Source organism: Prenolepis imparis, unplaced genomic scaffold (genome assembly GCF_030444845.1).
Source record: "Prenolepis imparis isolate NDT839.2.m4 unplaced genomic scaffold, iyPreImpa1.0 SCAF_4, whole genome shotgun sequence".
Lineage (NCBI taxonomy): Eukaryota > Metazoa > Arthropoda > Insecta > Hymenoptera > Formicidae > Prenolepis > Prenolepis imparis.
This window is the reverse complement of record NW_028141162.1, coordinates 13397989-13412650: the sequence shown is the minus strand read 5'-3', so window position 1 is coordinate 13412650 and position 14662 is coordinate 13397989. Positions and strand designations below refer to the sequence as shown.

Here is a 14662-nt window from a genome sequence, read left to right as displayed (position 1 = left end):
TGAAAAGTAGAATAGAAAGCGAGGGAAGCAGCGTAATTCTCAGTGACAGTAGACAAAAAGCGAATAAAAATAATGGAAGAATCGTGAGAGAGAAAGATAACTGTAAGGTGCTGACAAGTGGAGGAGAAGATAGGAGATAAAAAAATGTGAGATGAGACAGCCGAGCGAGAAAGAGAGAGACGAGAAACAGGAAGACGGAAGAAACACACGAGAAGAACGCAGAGGCAACGCAGAGGCAAAGAGAAATAGAGCGAGAGAGAAAGAGAGAAAGAGCGCGGAAGTATATCGCAAACAATATAGATAAACGAGTGGAAAAATATCGGTCTTCAATCATCCTTCCTTATCCTCCTCCACGTTTATTTCCCGGTAGGTTTGCCCCTCTTTTTTATTCGATATGAGACCGAGACGCTATGGCGGAAAGACGTTTCGGTTTCAAAATCAAGCACATCGTTGCCAGTCGCCAAAAACCGCCACGCGACAAATCGATAGTCCAGTAGGTCACGTCGGCATGGAAAACTGTGCCAAAGTCTTTTCTTTCCCGCTCTTCCGGTTTCTCTCTCCTTCCTATTGGATTTCCCCGTGCAACGCGGACATTACCTTCGCGCTAAAGAAGGCTTTGACATCCAGGTAAAAGCATAAGGATCCTTTACTTTCTCTACTTGAGAAAGAAGGATATATCATAAGGATAAAAGCATGAAGACCCCTTCCCTCTTCTCAATAGGAGAAATACGGCCAAAGGATGAAAGCATAAGAATCTTCCTTTACAGTAAAAGGGAGAGAGGAAGAGTTCAATATAAGGTTAAAAGGGTGAATAATTTTTCGTATGCGATGAGGAAGGACTTAATGTAATAGAAAATATGTAAGAACATTGATAGAGTTTGGAGACAAGCAGTCTTAGAGAACGAATAAAAATTGGTCGCTTACATTTCAAAATTATCATACATACAATAGATAAAAAAATATTCCTTTATACTTTTATTTATTAATAATATTTAATTGAGAATAGCATATATATATTCACACACACATATACGTATACTTGTATTTATATCACCTTTAGATTTATTTTTTTAGATTCTTTTTTCTTGTATTTTATTATTGTCTAATTAATTCTCGAAATGTGTCATATTTATTTTATATATACAATAAATATGACACATTTCGAGAATTAATTAGACAATAATAAAATACAAGAAAAAAGAATCTAAAAAAATGAATCTCGTGGCGATATGAATACAAGTATTCTTTTTATTCATTGCGAATTGACCGACTCGAAAATCGTAGCGATTTATGACGCTGTCGCAAACGAGGCCACCCGGTGTGCGCGATGTAACGGGGATGCAAAGTTGCGCGCAACTCTCCTTCAGTTACCTCATCACGGCGTAACAGACACATCAATGCCTCTCTCTGACAAAGACGGACTTCGTGGCCGGCACTGTCGACCGGAGAAACACAGATATCAACACCATCCCCGTTTCTCGCTGGTGTACGGAGAGCCTGTTTTTAGTAGCCGAAGGCCAGACACACAGAGCGAGTCGAGTGAAACGAGTATATGTTGAAGCGTCTCGATATATAGAATAAAAAAAGTGTCAGTATTATCGATTCTCTAATGAAACATTGATAGCATAGTTGTGTGCAATATAGAGAAATATTATTAATGTTTTTTTTTTATTTTATATAATCAGATATTTCGATAATTTGCTTCCAAAATGCTGAATATTTTCGACATTGATTCTTAATCGAGAGAAATTAAATTATCGACTTGATAATTTCTCAGCAAAATGTTATACAAACTTATATAACAATATATAATACTATAATAAATTACATAATTATATGTATAAGAATGTGTATATACATATACATTGCAATAAAAGCAGTTCTAATATAATTTAAAAAATTAAAAATTTTTTAATTAAGTAACAAGAAAAATAAAAGATTCTTTTTTCGAGTTAGACTCATAAATGATCCTAAAAGATTTAAAATACAGTGTGTGCAATTGTTAAACCAGTAAACCGACGAGAGAAGTTAGGGGGTTAAACCATCGAGATAATGCCAACTCTTGACACTGCTATATATCTGCCATATTAGGAATTGATTGCAAACTCCTGTCACGTAGCACATGAGTGTCGCTTTCGCTTATTCTACCCTCGTCTGATCCCTCAAAATAGCTTTCTGAGCGCGTGACCACCGTTGAACCCTACGAATTGCCGACGTTATGCGATCGAAAGGGCACGAGCGATAGTCGATCGCTGATAGAGCAAAAAAGACATCGCGACATTTCAACAATACCAAAGAAATATTGGGCTAATGCTCGAATGAATGGAAACGAATGTGCGCAAGAGGAGAAGTTTGGCTTAATATCGTGATAATTTTAACGCCAATGTGTCAGCAGAATACCTTTCATTAGATATATTGTTTAGCTTTCTCTTACCGAGCTGCCACTTGGTATATAAAACCCAAGATTCAATATGAGAAACTTCTGAGATAATTAACCTGACAATAGTGATCTTCTCTATAAACCAAAGAAATATCAATTGTACAAGTTATCAATCATTAATTTAAATAACAAAATAGCAAGATTTAATAACAAATATAAATAAAACCGCAAAATATAGAAATTAGATAGAATAAAAAGCTATATCGTCAGTCTTAAAAAAAATGTCATTATGTATAAAACAGTTAAATTTTAAATCTCAGTTTTTCTCTCTCCCTCTTTTTCTACAAAATATTAACCAACTTTTAAGACTGACAATATAATTTATTGAAAGAAAATTAAGTGCCATTACTCTAAAAGATAGCTAATCCGATATTGCTTCATATATTTACAATCTCTGGATCCGAAATCCAAAAGCGATAGCTATCGTCGGTTACGAGCGATTGGGAAAATCCGTAACATCGTCTATCAACACTTCTCGCAGGAGGGACGATCTAAACAGTTTGTCAAGAAAATCCAATTTCGTAGATCCCCAAAGGTACCAACATACCCAATGATCATTGCCTACCGCAAACGACGGTGCAAAACGCACTTTACAATATATGGACATTTATGAGCATTCAGAATAGAATAGGGTTGTCTGTTTTCCCTTGCGTTTCGATAAAAACACTCCACAAACACGCAAACGATACAATTAATCTTTACACGTTAACGCGTAAATAATATATTTTTTTTACGGCGGGTACGAAAAGTGAAGAGAGGTGCATAAATGTTTCAGCTTTTTAGATAGCGTAATTTTTAGATGGATATATCGCAATATCGAGTGTTATCTCGTTAACTCTCGTTTATTATATTAATATATTAATGGAGAATTAAATCTTTATAAATGTACAAGAAACAAACACTATAAGTGTGAGTTGTATTATTTATTACAATTTACTTTCGAATATTATATAAATCTTAATCAGATATTTTATTTTTTAAAGATAAATGCGAAAAGCAAATTTCTTCTATAAGATGTCGCATCGTAGTTTTTGTTTCGTCTCTGAGAACGCGCGTTGACGTTTAACAGCGTTTCGGACAAATCCAATTTTGAGGAGACTCGCTGCAATCACAGCGTAGTGGATTTCGAAACGAGAGAAGAAATACGATATCCATTTGAGAAGAAAGGACCGTTGTGCTTTCTCGCAAGATATATTCATACTTTGTGATCTCTTTCTCGAGAAATGTGTTTACGAAAGATAGTTGCCATTCCTAGAATAAATTCGCTTATCCGGACATTTGTGTGTCCGAAAAACACACACGCTGTCAATTCTTATGAGAAACCTCGCGAAAATTTGTCTATCTTTTGACATATAATGTACGTAACGCTTTATATAACGTGTGTACGTTGTATTATTATATATTTGTTGCCCTGCATTTATTTCAAATTGGCTCCGAATTAAGGATCCCAAGATGAATCAAGAAATATCTAAGTCGCCTTTTATACATGATAAAAATATATGATAAAAATAATTCATATGAAGGACCCTTCCAGATATCTTATCTCGCAAGCGTCTTCTAGCAACAGATATTGCTTCAGCCATAAACCATAAAAACATCCATGAAAAGCACCCCAATAACACCGAATAGTATATATAGTTTATTGCAAAAACGTTTATCAAAAGATATTATATCAGTTCCATCGATGCTAACATTGTAATTGAGAAGCAAGGCATAAAAAAAGAAAAATAATCTTTTTCTAGTGTTCAAACTTTTATTGCGATCTCGCGATTCTGTATATATTCTGTGTGTCGAACAAAGCACGTATCATCACCGCGACAAAAAGGTGAGATGTAACAGTGCGCGAAGCTGCATAATGCATCATCGGTCGCGCACGTAAAGCAGTGTTCGCCTGCATCATATTGTTGCCGAACTTTTCCCTCGGACAAGTCTTGCTTTCACGGCGATTCGCTATATATATGCTCACATGTTGGCTATCGAAAGGTGAAAACTGCGACGCGGGGAGCTAAGTGCTTTGATCTGCCTGAACTTATGGTTATCCGATATAAGCGTCGAGAAAGGAAGAGTAGCTTTCCCGCCGGGGAAAGGGTTCAGTCTCACCGCGTCTCACGCTCGATCGACCATCTTCAAGGATGGCAGGTTCTTTTGTCGTACGTCGTTCACCGGCCGGGGACTAGGACTAAATTTAAGAATAAGAATATGAAGCGCTCGCGGAGCTTCTCGCGTGACGGGGGCTCTCGCTCGGAAAATATTGGCCCTTTAACGAGCGGCTTGGTAAAGTGACTTTAGGAACATGTGTCAGTTAGCTGCAGACTACAACTCGATTTACATTTTTTTATTCTTCACGAGAATCTTCTTTTACGCAAAATTAGAACGCGCCGTACTCTCACAAATCGTATCCTATTCTACTTTCAGTAGTATAGATGTAGCTTTGACGCGCCAAATGGTTGTAGATATCCCAACTTCGAACGAACTCACCGCTTTAATTCGCTGTAATTAGTAAAGCCGACTTAAGAACACAACACCTGTCACTCAAAATAACCCGCAACTCGCTTTAGAATCATGCGTCAGACGGAACATCCGGTATATGTATAAAGACATTAACGTAAAGACTATGTCATGCCGGATAGCCCATCGGACTATAATACATAACGACGTCCTGCGACCTCTACAAGACACAATACCTTAGCTGCATAAGATACTGTAGAGACGCTTAAAGATGTCATATGCTTGATAAGCTAATTGATCCTTTATTTTGATAAGCAGCATTAATGTAAGTAAAATTTCGAAATTACTGAAAAGTGCACATCATTCTTCAATTGATATACATACCTTGAAGAAGATGAATTTTTTAGATCTAAATTATTTTAACAAAAATTTTTATTGCTAATTAACATTAATTATAATGGGGAAGAGGGGAAAAGCAGTGTAGATAAAGAGAAATGCAGGAAACTAGAGAGAGAGAGAGAGAGAGAGAGAGAGAGATACATATTTATATATATATTTCTTTAATCTAAAATATATATATATATATATACTTTACGATATATATTTTAACACTAACAATTCAAGTCCGCAGTCAAACGCATTTCATCGAAAAATGTATGAACTCGTTTAAAATTTTATTAAGATTCTTCATAACTACCTATATGTTATTTGAATTTTCAATTAAATATCTTATTTAAATTCATTGTGACTCATGCACGCGCGTGTTTATTTGGCGCAGCTGTTTGCCTCTCTCATCCCACGTTTCCAGCCATATTTTACGCCAAGTGTGTATGTTCAGCGACTATTGTGCTTTTGCAATTTGACTCTCGCGAAAATAAATAGCGTCCCTATTGGTGTAAATTATCTTGACCATCGGGTTTCTCATACGCTTTGTACGTGTCGAGGGGCCGAATTGGCACCGCGACGAGGATCGACGTGAGAAAAGAAATATATTTGTCAAGTTCACATTGTAGTCCTTAATTTGTAAAGACTGTCATTCAAGTTCCTAAAAGACGAGCGGATCGATCGTGGTCGAGGAGAGACTACAACGTTTCCTTAAGTGCGCTAAAACAGCATGAGGATGCTCCTATTTAATCCGACAAGAATCCAATTAGTGCGGTGCCGCTAATGGCAAGCCGAAATGTATCTTGCAACGAGTTTTTAGGAAGGTAAATTATTTCGTAAGACAAATACCTGCGCGAGAGACGTGCCCTGACTAAATGTGGCAAATTAGAGTGATGATTATTGTTTTGTTATTAATGTTTTAACAGCATTTTACGTAATGTCAACATTAATTTAACAATGTTAAAACAATGATATTTTTATAAAAATTTAATTGGATATTGTCTTTTTCACAACTCTTTAAAATATTTAACATTTTTAATATTTATTTTGATCTTAAATATTTTTTTAATTTTGTACGTGATACATTTTTCCTCTCTTACTTAGCTCTGTAGCAAAAATTATAAAATTTGTTTGTATGTAATTAATGTAATAATAAATAAAATATAGTCACATATCTGTCAGTGATTACAAAGATATGACACATTTTACAGAATATTAAATAAGTTTACGAATGAAATCTTATTAATTAAACTTTATAATTAAACTTTATCTTTTAATCAAGAGTTTATTTTTGTAATACTTTTGGCATCTACTGATGTACTATAATAAGAAATTGCAGAAATATTGTCTCCATCTCGAAAGACGTGAGATTAACGTGAATTTTCCAGAAGAACGCAGTTTGAAATCTAGATTTACGTTCGATGTTTAATCCGGCCTCGTTACGGAAGGTTTATTTTCTCGTCGAACAGCTCGTAAGAAGCACGAGAGAGAGTCGTTCGCCTTTAAAGAAGCCAGTCTATATAGAGCAAACCCTTCGCTCTTGCGACCTTTCCAATCACGTACCCTCTTTACCTGATAGCAATAAATTGTGTGAACGAACGTAACGTCCTCTACTCATAACGCAGTGGACATCGGCCCTTTAGTGCTGGCCGGTGTTCAGCCGTGAATACAAAGCTCCTTTAAAAGGGCTGAACAGGATTCCATCCTGACGACCCGTGAATCGGTTTCGAATTTCGAAAGGAAATATGGTCATGGACTAAAGTGAGAGCAGATGTAGTCTCTTCAGTATATAAAATATATAAATAAAAATCCTAAAACATAAATTTCTCAATAGATCTTAGATTTCTTCAGGGATTTCTCTATGTCACGAGAAAATCATTGTTTTAAATTAATAATTTTATGTTTAAATATATGAATCGCTCTAAATATGTTATGCAAAAATAACGTATAATTTTTAAAAAAGTTTTGATATTTATATTAACTATTTATTTTATTACTGATTAACATGAAAGAGAAATCCTTCATATATAGATTCAAATATATTTTTTAGATTTTTTATTTCAAAAGTGAATTAAAAATATTAACTTGCTACAAGTGCACACGCATAGTACACGCAAAAAAATTTCTAGATGTCGCAACAAAAATTATCGCTATTTTTTGTATCTGATAGAATATCGTTTGTCACAGATAGAATTATCGTTTGTCACAGAATTTTTTAGTTCTGTCTCTGTCATTTAGATTGATTACGTGCAAAATATATACGATATTGCAATATGTGCTAAACATTTGTCTACCTCAGTTAATTTTTTGCTAAAAAATTTTTGCTACAATTGCAAAACCATTTTTTTGAGTGTAAGATACAAAATAAACATTCTTAATGATGTCAAACGAAATTGAAGAATATGAGATTCATTGCTATATCTCTTATACTCGATTCTTGAATCTCGGTCTTATTATTTCTACTGACTGACAATTTTCGTAGTCTGTATCGAAATGCACGGATCGATTCATATGACGACGTTTCTTTGAAACATCCCGTCGGAAAAACAGTCCGGTGAACGACCTTCTCGGTAACTCATGCGTCAGGAAATTACTTGGCTTTTACCGAAATTACTAAGCAAAACATTGTCCGATGTTTACGCGAGACCAAGTGCATTATGAAATTGCAAAATAGCTACATTGGACTCTTGATAAAAAGAGTTTGATATTGAAATATATATATCAATTTATGCGATAATATATATATATATATATATATATATATATATATATATAACAACAAAGAGTCTATACAATTAATTAAGTTATGATAAAAATTTCTGTATTGCAGCTTTCGAGAATATAAAAATTTTCTTTCCGTTTTAATATGCCAAATTTATTATCACGTATTTGCAATTTAATTTTTGCTGTATCAAGTTTTACAAATGTATCCTTATATCTGCGACGGATATTTTGAACAATCAATTGCAGTTAATCATACGTCATATGATGGTCGAAATGATATAATCGTTGAGATATAATTGAGCAATGTTTAATTGCATATTGCATTATTTTACCAATTATTTATCATTTGTTTTGTATATTTATTTAAAATATTTTGCATAAATCGCGCGCGATAGCAATTATAAAATGTAGCGAATTATATGGATTCTGCATGAATATACATATATTATTTATCACATATCGAAACGATTAATCATTAACGACTCATCACTTCTCGATTACCAAGTATAAAATTTTAACGTCCAGTATTTTTATAAAATGTTATCATACATCTAATTAAAGAAAGCAATATTATTCAAATTTATTTTTATTTTTTATGTCTTTCCGAATGTAACAAACTAACTTTCTTTTTTTTACTCTTACGATCAATTGAGTTTGCGATTAATTTCATATATCTTGAAATGAACGAAGAATGATTTTTCCACTTCAACCAGAACACGATGTAACAGTCAAGATCAAAACGTTTTCACATTAGTTCAGCCAATTTTTCCATCCAATAATATAATAGATTTCACAGGGATTGAAACGCCAATTTATTTTCTGTCATAGAGTGTTTCTGACCATAGTATTTTTCTATCATAACTTCTGTAATGAGGAATGATGATAAAATTAAAGTTATTTTTAAAATAATTTAAGTAAGGATCAAAATTTTTATCGTTACTTCAACTAATTTTTGTTGTATCTATCAATAAATTCTATAGATTAAAATGTGCTATTTCCTATCATCAAAAATCTAATCATGGATGTCTTATATCGCGAATTATATAATGATAAATCTCAATTAGAATTATTTAAAAAATAGATTGAAAAAGTTGAGCATAAAAAATTCAAGAAAAACTTAGTTGGAAGAAAATATTATCAAGAAGAAAGATTAATTTCCGCCGCAAAGTCGTTTAAAAAGATTGCTTTTACGTTACACGAAACGAAATATTCAGAAAAATAATATTAACAAAATATTATTATGTCTGATACACTGTTATCTTAATGCATTTTTTATATTCAAAAGACTTTTATATAAAAACAAAAATGTTGCATGTTTCCTATTGACAAAAAGATATCATGAATTTCTTAATTTTTAATTTGATCTTCTTAAAAAACTAAACTTGTATAAAAAAATGTATTCGATTTATTTTTGCAGAGGAAATATCTCTTTTCTTTGATCTGTACATCCTGTATATTTTTAAGGTCCTCCATAATTATAAAATCATTCGTATATTTTTGGTAAAATAAGAATTTGAAGAGCACAATTTAAAGTTTTTCTTGTTAGAAAGCTTTTTCTAAGTCAGGGAAATAATGCCTCTATAAATATAATTACTTTACTTACGTAGCTTACTTCAACTTTTGTGCAAATTAAAGTAAAATTAAAAATATTAACAAATATAAAAAATAGATAACGACTTAGTAATTAAAAAATCAGAATAGAAAAATAAATAGACTAATAGGTACTAGTACTAGTACACTAACAAATATCTATGCGACGCCAAAAAAGTGCTAAAAAAATGTAAAATAAAAATGCGTACGAGAGATTCATCTTAGATTATTTTCAAATTGAAAGATACATAATAATTTATTCAGCATGTAACGCAAAATTAAAAATTGAATAAATTTAAAATTGCTGAAACAGAGCAAGAGAATTTACAATGGACAGAATTTACAATTTTCTAACAAAACCATGTTAGAAAAGCAATAGCAAAAAATTTAGCACGGGTAGCCACAGATTGTAAATTTACAACAAATTTACGATTCCAATATAGAGTTGTAGAGTGTCGAGAGATGGGTGTAGAATATTTTTTACAAATTTTCTGCAAACACACAAGTAAAATGCAAAAACTTTTCGTGCTTTTTAACATGGAATAGAAACGTAAAATAGAAATAAACGAAGTTTCGACAATTCGTAAAGTATTTTATAGAGAAAGAGAGATAGAGAAAGCGCCTCAATTTCAAGAGAGAGAAAGAAAAGACAAACTATTCTCGCGGTCTCGCAGATGCGGGTAGACGAGAGATCGATGACGCACGGCCTTCGCGCGTCGCGCACCGCTGAAACGGCGATGAGAAATAAAGGGCAGCGCGCGAGGGCGCATAAAATTTGCAGCCGCTTCTGTCTCCAGGAGTGTCAGGGGTCGCTGACTCCCCGGCTGCTGCTGCTGCTATCGCAGCAGCCGGCAAGAGTCGCGCGCTCTCATCTCGAAGACGGTCCGCTACCGTCACGCGGATCGATCACTCGCGACATCGCGCGCTCAAAACAGATGGACGGATAGACAGACACGCGAATTACAGTCGTCGGAATACACGCCCGGGCAAAACGGAATGCCATCCTCCGTTGCGACTACGAATGCAGCTGCGACTCTCGCCGAGGCGACTCCAGGAACGTCTGCGCTTTTGATGATCACAAAGTGTTCTATGAGATCAACCTATATATTTTCGATTTGTTTTAAATTTTTTATTCTTTTCGTCGTCGCTCAGAATACCAGAACTGGTCTATTTTTTCTCCGATTTGTTAATTACTAATAAGTGATGGTCGCATTATCTTTTTTATATTTTTTGACATCTTTAATTTTGCTTTAATTTATAAAGAAGTTAAAGTAAATCGATCAGTACAGAGACATCAGTTTTCTAGCAAGCAGAGCTTCAAACTCTGTCAGATTATCTTACGAAAGATGCAGATGAAAAATTGCAATTCTATTTTGATTTTGTCCGAAGCAAGGATACTTCAATTTGACATTCGATGGCATTATTTCAGTACAGCAAGCTCAATTGAAACTTCAATGAAGTTCTAGTAACCAAATTCTATTGCAAATCGCTCTTTATATCAGGCATATCGATATTCATTGTCGTGGATTTTATATAATATGTTTCTTCGATATAGAAGTTATCGGAGAGTGCTAAATGAGCGGTGGAGAAATGGTTGCATTTTATCGGTACAATGCTGCAGTAAGCTTTTTTCGAATTCCGTGCTGACCTCATTCTTCGCGTGTTACTTTTTTTTTCGCCTAACGATGGAAGAGAGATGAAGTATATTCAGCGAGTAGATGGTATGAAAAAGCGAAGATTATAATCACTTTACATAATATCGCTCGTCGGGGTTATCAGGTTGTAAAAAATTCTGATGGTAATTTTTATAATCCCTCTCCATCTCTGTCGAAAAATATACATATTACGCAACGAACGATAATTAAAATAATATAAAATCGACAATCAATCCGCGCTTGCAATTCGGAATCGTTTTTAGAATTCGCGAAAACATATGTATGCATCATTAATAAAATTTCGTGAATACATATACAGTTATCATCAAAATTCAGGATTAATCTGAATATTTATGATTCAAAATCCATAAGAATTAACAAAAAATACATTTAAAAGAGAGGATTAAAAGAGAGAAAAAAATATACAGAACTTTAGAATTGAAAAAATCGAATAATTCGGATTTAAAAAGAATTAAAATTCACAAATTTAAAGATTCAATAATTTAGATATTTAAAAAATAATGACAATCTATTAGCAATATATATTATATCAGTTTTTGTCTAATTACAAATGATAGATTTTTAATTCAAGCTTAAGTAGCTCCTTTTGTGATCATTTAAAAAATTATAATATCAAAAGCAGGAAGGAAGCAAGATAAATAGAGAAATGGAGATAGATAAATATAGAGAGAGAGAGAGAGAGACCGTTATTGTGTACTCGGGGAGACAGATCCCTTAAGAGCACTAAGCTACCCACTATACCTTAGTTATATAAACAGCGTGAAATTACCGTCAACGCGATACACGATAAGATACGAATAAACAATATGGCTAACTTATATGCATTAAATGAAAAGAAATTTATGTTTTATTTTTTATCGTCACTTTGTTATTGTGCAATAATTATTATTTATTTATCAAATAAATTCGACACAATATAAGACCGCGCATAAAATCTCTTTAAATAATAATTAGAAATAATAAAAATACATTTTATATATACATATATTTGAAAGAAGCATAAATATATGTTAATATTATAAAAAATTTCTAGAGTTAAAGATAATTTTAATAATTATACTCTTTCCGGTATGTAATAACTATTTTTCTTTCTTTCTCTCTCCAGGAATATTTTTCGTCGAATTCTTGTTATATATGGATATTTATTCTTTATCAAGTCAACATTGTTAATAGTAAATTCCTAAAATAAATTAAAGGAAAAGATATTTTAATAACACAACATTTTTAAGTTATAAGCAATAGAAAATAAAAAGCTCTTTTCCGAATTAAGCTTCAGAAAGAAATTAATCATAATTACAATCAATAAATGTTACAACTGTATTCTGTATTTAATTCCAAGTATAATTTATTGTAACGGAAATTTAATTGTTAATACTAGAAATATATATCTTAAAATTGAATTTAATGACAAATAACGATCCTTCCCGTCGTTAAAATGAATCAACTTGGAATTCATCACTGATTCTATTACCATTAATACCATTTAATATTTGATCTGGTAGAATGGCATTATGTAGAAAAATTCTATACGCATGAAATAATTGGTATAGATAAATTTATCGCTTCATACGCCGATTGCACACGAGAATCGGGATAAATGCATTAACTTAAATATCCCAGGATGCATTTTAATTTGAAGAACCGATAAAAAGAGAAGCAAGGAGGAGAAGAGCGTACGCGAGGGACATGAAAGAGAATGCAAACCAGACAAGAGAAAGAGAGTGAGAGAGAAGAGAGAAAATAGAGAGAGATAGAAAGGGACGGGAGGGAGGAAAAAGAGATAGAGAGAGAAAGCATTGCAGAGGGCGGCAGCTTGGAGGGATGCAGGCGCAACACGTGCAAACCACTCGGCGGTTTCACTCGACAGAGAGAGACGTTACCGTAGAATCGATAACCGGTTCGCTTTCGTATGGCTGACAATTAAATTCTCGTATGAGCTCGGCGGTCGATGAACGGCGTTCGATGGTTACCCACTCTCGCCCTTCCCGTTTCATCCCTCCCCTCCCCCTTTCCTAACTACCCCTTCGATCCCTGCACATGCAGCCATTCACTTATCTCACGCGATTTATCAGCAAGCGAAAGATATGGCTAAGACAAGAATCAGGTATATAGACTCATATTTCTAAATAAATTATTTATCATTTAGTGTTCGAGTAGAGGGGTGGTCCATCGATCAATGACGGTATAAAAAGTGTCTAGATAATGTGTAGATTAATTATTCGTTTTTTTAAATTTTCTTTTACTTAACACTCCTAAAAGATTAACGGAAGTTAGCTTTTATTATTATAATAAAAAAAAAGTTATCGAGAATAGCGTCTTGTTCTTCATTATCCGCTTCATTAGTAATACAAAAGAAGATTTGAGAAAAAGACTTAAGCTACCTCTGATGGCTTAGGGATTTTCTTGCGACATTTAAAGAATTAAATGATCAGTTTTTCAGTCTGACTCTCTCAAATACTCGGCATGTAAATTATGATAGAAAATCAAATTTGAGTATTAAAAGAAAGATGAAAATATATTTTTAAATTCCGCAAAAATTCTAAATTCACCATAAATCAGTTGTACATTATTTGAGCACCTTTACTTTTCTTTCAAAAGACTTGCCTGTTATATTGAGTGTCAAATTCGGGACTAGCGCGGGAAGGCGCGTGCAAAAACGTCGATAACGAGGGAAGCGAGGAGTGAAATGATGGTGTGTGACATTCGATGGATAAATACCGCAGCGCCAGTATATCGTAGCTTTTACGTGTGTAACAGAGAGATGGTGAGAATGAGAGAGAAAGAGAGAAAACTGTACACATGTATACATATGTATGCACCTATAATCGTATCCGCGTCCTGCACTCTCTCACCCATTTACGAACGACCGCTTCAGACCGAACGACGTCAGATTGCAAGCTGTTGCACCTGAACGACGATAAAGCCTCTTCCGAAACTCGCCGAAACTAACTGTTTGCTTATATTGCCTCCCATTACCGGTTCCCACGTGGAACTTTGGCGAACGCTTCGGGAATAGGAAGACCTGTCGTCCGAACGATGGATAATTTTGCGACCCCGTTTGGAGCAAAATGAGTAACCGGATACTTTTCACCAATATGTAAAATCGTAGGTAACGAAGTTAAAAAGATATATTTACTTACACTGGCGGATCCTGGGGAGGGGGGGGGGGGTTAAACTCCCCCCCCTTGCAAATTAAAAGAAACAGTTTCGCTGAATTTGTTTAAAAAATATAAATAAAGAAAAACAAACATTAAAGAGCTATCGACGTCAGGATCCGCTAGTGTATATATATATATATATATATATATAAAGTATAAGATACACTGTAAATTATACTCATTACGCATTCAAGGAGTTAAGTATAGATTAAGTCAGACATAGGACGAAATGATGAGATAAT

The 14662-nt window shown here is 33.7% G+C and overlaps 1 protein-coding gene and 1 long non-coding RNA gene across 3 annotated transcripts in view; one reads left to right on the top strand and one right to left on the bottom strand.

Moving 5' to 3' along the window:
* The window catches only part of LOC145935306 (uncharacterized), a 173623-nt gene that overhangs the window by 133845 nt on the left and 25116 nt on the right, over window positions 1-14662 (top strand). The gene's annotated exons all lie outside the window — the stretch shown is intronic.
* Nachra7 (nicotinic acetylcholine receptor alpha7 subunit) overlaps window positions 1-14662 on the bottom strand; it is a 194245-nt gene that overhangs the window by 164896 nt on the left and 14687 nt on the right. The window lies entirely within an intron of this gene.